This window comes from Salmo salar, chromosome 15 (genome assembly GCF_965601325.2).
Source record: "Salmo salar chromosome 15, fSalSal1, whole genome shotgun sequence".
NCBI lineage: Eukaryota > Metazoa > Chordata > Actinopteri > Salmoniformes > Salmonidae > Salmo > Salmo salar.
The window spans coordinates 66,285,085-66,291,173 of NC_138305.1; the positions used below are offsets into that span (position 1 = coordinate 66,285,085).

General features: G+C 41.9%; 1 long non-coding RNA gene and 1 pseudogene across 1 annotated transcript; one reads left to right on the plus strand and one right to left on the minus strand.

The window, feature by feature from the left end:
• The first annotated feature begins 316 nt into the window (after positions 1-316).
• LOC106571882 (ammonium transporter Rh type B pseudogene) lies at positions 317-1,415 on the plus strand (annotated as a pseudogene).
• A 2,715-nt stretch (positions 1,416-4,130) lies between these two features.
• LOC123727287 (uncharacterized) lies at positions 4,131-6,086 on the minus strand. The gene is made up of 3 exons (XR_006759219.2): positions 5,902-6,086; positions 5,297-5,482; positions 4,131-4,350 (listed from the first exon to the last, which is right to left on the minus strand). It is a non-coding gene; the product is annotated as an uncharacterized LOC123727287 (long non-coding RNA).
• Positions 6,087-6,089: the final 3 nt, after the last annotated feature.

Consider the following 6,089-nt stretch of genomic DNA (forward strand, 5'->3'; position numbering starts at 1 on the left):
TTTCTGACCCACACCCCTACCATTTTTTAAGGTATCTGACCAACAGATGCATATCTGTTGTCCCAGTCCTGTGAAATTCATAGATTAGGGCCTAATGAATTTATTTAAAAAATAAAAAAGTTGTTGCATTTATATTTTGGTTCAGTATATATTTATTTTCAGGGTAGCTTTACTGTATCTCAACTTCTTCCAATGTGAAGTAATTGGTAGCTATATTTTATAGAGTAGCTTCTCCAACACTGACCCTGAGATGGCTTATTGTAAAGTACAAGTAGCAGTGTTTCTATGATTTTCTTATCTAGGGAGAGATAATATAATGGCAAGAAAAAGTAATGCTGGTCATATTTGTGAAACAGCTGTCAGCGTGAAGAAGCATTCCACCAATCTGAGGGTGAGAATGCCTGTCCTGGAGGTGCTCTTCCTAGCCCTCTATGCTGCCTTTGTCAGCTGTGACGATGATGCTAAATTGCAGAACAATGAGACCAAACCCCTGGACAACGCACTTTACAGATATTACCCATTCTTTGCTGACATTCAGGTGATGATATTAAATGGGTTTTGGGTGCCTTCTGGCCTTCTTTTGCCTCTACGGCTTCAGTGGGACGGTCTTCAACTTTCTGATGGCCACCCTCACCATCCAGTGGGCCATCCTGGTACAGGGCTACTTCCAGTTCAGCCATGATGGGAATATCCACCTGGGGGTCATCAACCTGATCAATGCAGTTTGCCTGTGCCGTGGTGCTAATCTCCTTCGGGGCCGTCCTGGGTAAGACCAGCCTAGTGCACCTCCTAGTCAAAGCCCTGCTAGAGATCTCAGTGTTTTCAGTCAATGAATGGGCTGTGCTCAAGTACCTGAAGATCAACGATGCAGGGGGATCCATCCTCATCCACCTGTTAGCCTGCTATTTCGGCCTGGGTGTAACGTTTGTCCTGTAAAGGCCACATCTGAATGAGGGCCACGGCAAGGAGAACACCATTTACCAGTCAGACATCCTGTCAGTTATGGACATCTTATTCCTCTGGGTGTTCTGGCCCTCCCTGAACTTTGCTCTAACCCTGAAGGGAGATGATCAGCACAGGGCCATCCTGCACACCTTCATAGGCTTCAGCTTCTCCATCCTCACGTCGTTTGCCCTCTCCACCATGCTCAACAAGAACGGCAAGATCACCATGGCCGACATCCAGAACGTGACACTGGCAGGCGAGGTGGCGGTGGGGTTGTCGGTGGACATGATCACTACTGCAGCAGCATACGTGCTAGGTGTGATGAGCTGCACCACTTGGGATATAAGTATCTCAGCCCCTTTCTGGCCCGCCACTTCCGGATCCAGGACCATTGTGGTGTCCATAACCTGCATAGCCTCACAGGACTCATATTTTATTTATTTAACCAGGAAGGGCTCATTGAGATTTGAAGTCTCTTTTTCAAGAGCATCCTTGCCAAGATAGGCAGCACCAAGTCATTACACAATTACAACAGGTAACCTAGGAAAAAAAACATAATTCATAGGAGTATTTCAAAATCATTAAACATCAAATTAAAATCATTGACATGTTAGGGAATCAGTCTCAAAATCCTTCATCAATGATTTAAAAACACCAATTGGGACAAGTTCTTCCAATTTAAAAGTATTTTGTAAAGGCGTTCCAAGCAGATGGCGCAGAGTACATAAAAGCCCTTTTACCAAACTCAGTTCGGACATTTGGAACAGTTAGCAGGATAAAGTCCTGCTAACGAAGAGAGTACCCACCACATTTGTGAACAATGAAAATTCCCAAATAAAATGGTAGTAAACCCAAAATGGCTTTGTAAATAGAAGTATACCAGTGACTACGATTGACGAGAGAAGGCCAGCCAACCCTTGTATATAAAGTGCATTGGACGTAAGGGTTTTGCAGTTTAAAATAAATCTCAATGCTCCGTGTGGAAGCATTCATATATAACATACCCCTATAGTCTAGTAAAGGCATAAATGTAGCTGATACTAGCCTCCTCCTGGCTTCAAAAGAACAGGCCTTATTCCTAAAATAAAATCCCAACATAAGTTCAAATTGTTTTGTAAGTTGTTGAATATGCAATTTAAGAGGCCATCATCAATTCAATTCCAATATATTTATATGAGGTTACAGTCTCAATCTCATTGCCCTGACATTTCTTCTATTTCTTGCCTTAGGAAACACCATTAGTTTAGGTGTCAGTATTGAGGATAAGCTTCAATTGACACAAGGTATGTTGAACAGTATAAAAAGCAGTTTGCAAGTTCTGGAAAGCTTTTGTGAGAGACGAGGCACAACAATAAATAACTATTATCATAAAAGTGAAGTTGCGCATTTTTGACTAAATTATTTATATAAATAGTGAATAAGAGGGGACCAAGTACAGAGCCCTGGGGCACACCATTAGACAGACAATTTAACAGACATGAGTCCATCAAATTGAGTTCTTTTATCAGACACATAGTTAGCAAACCATGCAACTGCATGCGCCGAAAGACCTACGCTCGACAATCTCTGCCTCAGTATAGCATGATCAACTGTATCAAAAGCCTTAGAGATCAATAAAAAGAGAGACAGTGCTGTTTTTTGTCAAGGGCTTCAGTGATAGCATTTAAAACCTTCATGGCTGCTTTAATTGTGGTATGCTTCTTTCTGAAGCCCGATTGGTACGTTGATAAAATAGAGTTAGTGAACAGATAAAAATAGTTTTTATAGACTAACAAGTTTTTCAAGTACTTTCGCCAGGGGTGACATCTTTGAGATTGGGTTATAATTATTTAAAAGAGTTGGATCTCCCCCTTTTAAAAGTGGATAGAACAAATGCTGATTTCCAGATCTTTGGAATTTCATTAAATTCCAGGGTTAGATTGAACAGATAGGTAAGTGGTTCAGCTATAAAAATCAGCTGCCAGTTTTAAAAAGCAGGGATCAAGAAGCTCAGGACCTGCAGGCTTTCTCTGATCTAAGGATTTCAGGGTTTTATGTACCTCCTGCACTGAGAATGGCAAAAAGCGCTGTGGGGATATGTGCCATCGTGACAGCCACTGAGGAGGTGTATGAACCCAGTATTTATGAGCTCTTTAGCCACAGGGCACTTATGGAAGGAGACCCTAAGCTTCTGGTACTCTAGGAGTTGATCCCTAGTCTTCAGCCAGGTCCGGGGTAGAGTGCCAGGGGACAGGGCCTCTACTACCTGGCAGCTGTGTTCTCCACTATCAGAGTGGCAGCACTAGGGGGCGTATTGAGAGGCTTTGTGTTGAAGCTGCCGTATCTTGCATCACCCTCAGATGACCTCTGCTTTGATGAGCTGTTTTTCATTGTCCGATGGGTCTAAACGGTCAAATCAGAACTGATTCGACAGCACAAGAGTGCTAGCTATGCATTTAATTGTATAAATATGTTTAATGCTAACTGACTGTAAAAATGTAAATTGATTAGAAAATAATTGTATATTTGTAGAGTTTAATAGAAGAAATCCTCAGTCATGGATAATGTACTCTGTGGTCCATTTCTCTTTCTTGCACTTCTGCATTTTCAATCACACACACAATAAAAGTTTGTTACACACAAACGTTTTTGTAACCATTCTAATTTGCTTTTGTACTTCTTTTCATATGTTATAGTGTGCAAGTCTGTCTCACTGGCTGATGAAATCCATGTCAATTTTTAGTTGTTTATAAACGTAAACTTATGTGCAGGGGTAATGCAGTCCTATGGGGCATTTGTTTTTCACATTGATTTTGTGTGAATTTATCTAATCTTCCAGTAGACGCGGCAAAGTACTGTAATGAGCAGAGAGTGAGGCGGTGGAGTACCCTTTTTAACCAGATCTTTGCTATCCGGATTCTTGGGACGTCCCTACCCCATTGAAGTTGACATGTAAAAATGGTAGAGGTTAAGGGAGGAAGATGGCGGAAATGGTTGATGTGTTCAAATGGATCAGCGTGTTGAGTAAATTTGGTGAAGGCAAATGTTCTGAATGGACAACAGTAATATTGAAAACTGGAACAAAAAGGAAATTGTCTAAAATTGGAGTGAAGAATACATGTGTAAATGATAATGAAGCGCTTCTTGTTGGGATGCATATGTGGGAAACCAGTTTCAGCTGTCAAATATACACTTGGAAGAGTCTGTCAGAGTGACCAGGAGAGGTCTTATTTTAATTAATTGTATTTCTGAAGAGCAGAGGAAGATTGCTGTGGGCCTCAAAAGGATCCAGACAACAGAAGTTTTGTGTTTTGAACTTTGGAGTAGAGCACCGGTCAAAGGAGTCATCTCAGGGGTGCCGACGGATGTTCAGGTTGAATACTTGAAGAGAATTCCTGGTGTGGTTGGTGCCCGGCGTCTGACCCGCTGTGTGAATGGAGAAAAAGACAAGTCTGTCAGGCCTGTTGTTTTTTTAAATAAAGAGCAAATACCTATGCATGTGAAGCTTGGTTGTGTAAGATACGACGGAAGAGCTTTCGTCCCCAAACCACCGCAGTGTAAGAATTGTATAGAATTTGGCCATGTTTCAAGTGCGTGCAGACGAAGAGTATACTGAAGAAAGGTATGTAGAAGGATGACGGTGTTGCAATTGTGGTGGGTATCATGATCCTGAAGTGCCCTGTAAGGGTGAAGGAAATTGAGATGGCAAAATTTAGAGCGGTCAATCAAATCTCCTATGCAGAGGCAATTAAAAGGTTTGAGAAAACAAGTAATGCTAGTGAAGAGATGGTAGTGGATACCCCGCAGCCTGTTGTAAATGTTTGCTGACAGACAAAAGACAACCTGTGCTCAAAAAAAAAGGGGGGGGGGGGGTGTTCATTGCCACAGTTAACTGTACAGCAGAATTCAAAGAAACTAGACATTATTGTGGCTGCAGCAGAAAAGTTTCGGGACTCAACAACTTAACATTGGAAGACTTGCAATGGGTACTGGAAGACCCACCCTCCCAGGTTCCCCTTGAGCCTGTGTAGGGATCAGATATGTTTTATTTATTTTTTGGTAGTTTAGTTTGAGGGAATCCTGTTTCCATCCCGCAAAGTAGGTGGCGGGATGCATATTACATTGTGTGATCGCCAATATACCATAGAATAAGTAGTAGGGAGTTAAGGTAGGGACGTCGAAAGGATCCCAGATTGCACAAATCCGTTTTTAGATAGGACCAGTGTTGCCAACTTAGCAACTTTGTCACTATATTTAGCGAGTATTCAGACCCCTCTAGCGACACATTTACAAAAAAGCGACTAGCGACAAATCTAGTGACTTTTTCTGGAGTTATTGGAGACTCTGATGTGAAAGCACGTATTGTTCTTACACTTCTCAACGAGCAGCGGGTGCTGCCGTGGGCCACACCCCCGTCCTAAAGCACTCACAGGCGGCCCAGTCCTCGCTCAGCAGTCCCTCCCAGCTGCAGTCAGAGCAGGAGATGTTCACCCCTCCGCGTCCAGACAGCAAATGAATCACTCATGCGGGAAGCCGTTGCTGACTGATCCCGCCCTAGCTTATATTAAAAAAAAATACAAAATATTAACCTGAATTAGGGCCAGACTAGTTACCATAATTCTCACATTGCCATTGACAGTTTTTTTTCTATTGTCTCTTTTTGGTCCATTTAGATAATTTTTGTATACAATCTACATTAACAATGTTATGGTGAAAAATGTTAATGTTTTACTGTGACTTGTTGTAGGCTCCTAAGTGGACCATAAGGTTAAAAACCAAACCAAATTAAGAAAACTAAACTAAAAATTAAATAAACAACTAAGTAACTCCACCAGAGTGTCTCTTTTGGGTCACTTTTGCCGGTCCCAAGCCCAGATAAAGGGGGAGGGTTGGAATTGTGACCTTAAAAAAAACAAGAACCGACAGAAGAAAGTTCATTTGTAGTTCGAAACATATTTAGGGTGTTTTGTTACTCACTTTTTGTCTCTCCCACGACGTACTCTCTCCAACAACGTCCATCACAATTAAAAGTACATGGCCACTTATGCAAAATAGGTGATGACGTCATTTAGAGACTTCTAGGACAGCCAATAGCTGCTTTCCTTACTGAAGAGTTGGCAACACTGGATAGGACCACGCTCATCACGTGTTGATAAAACGAGAGA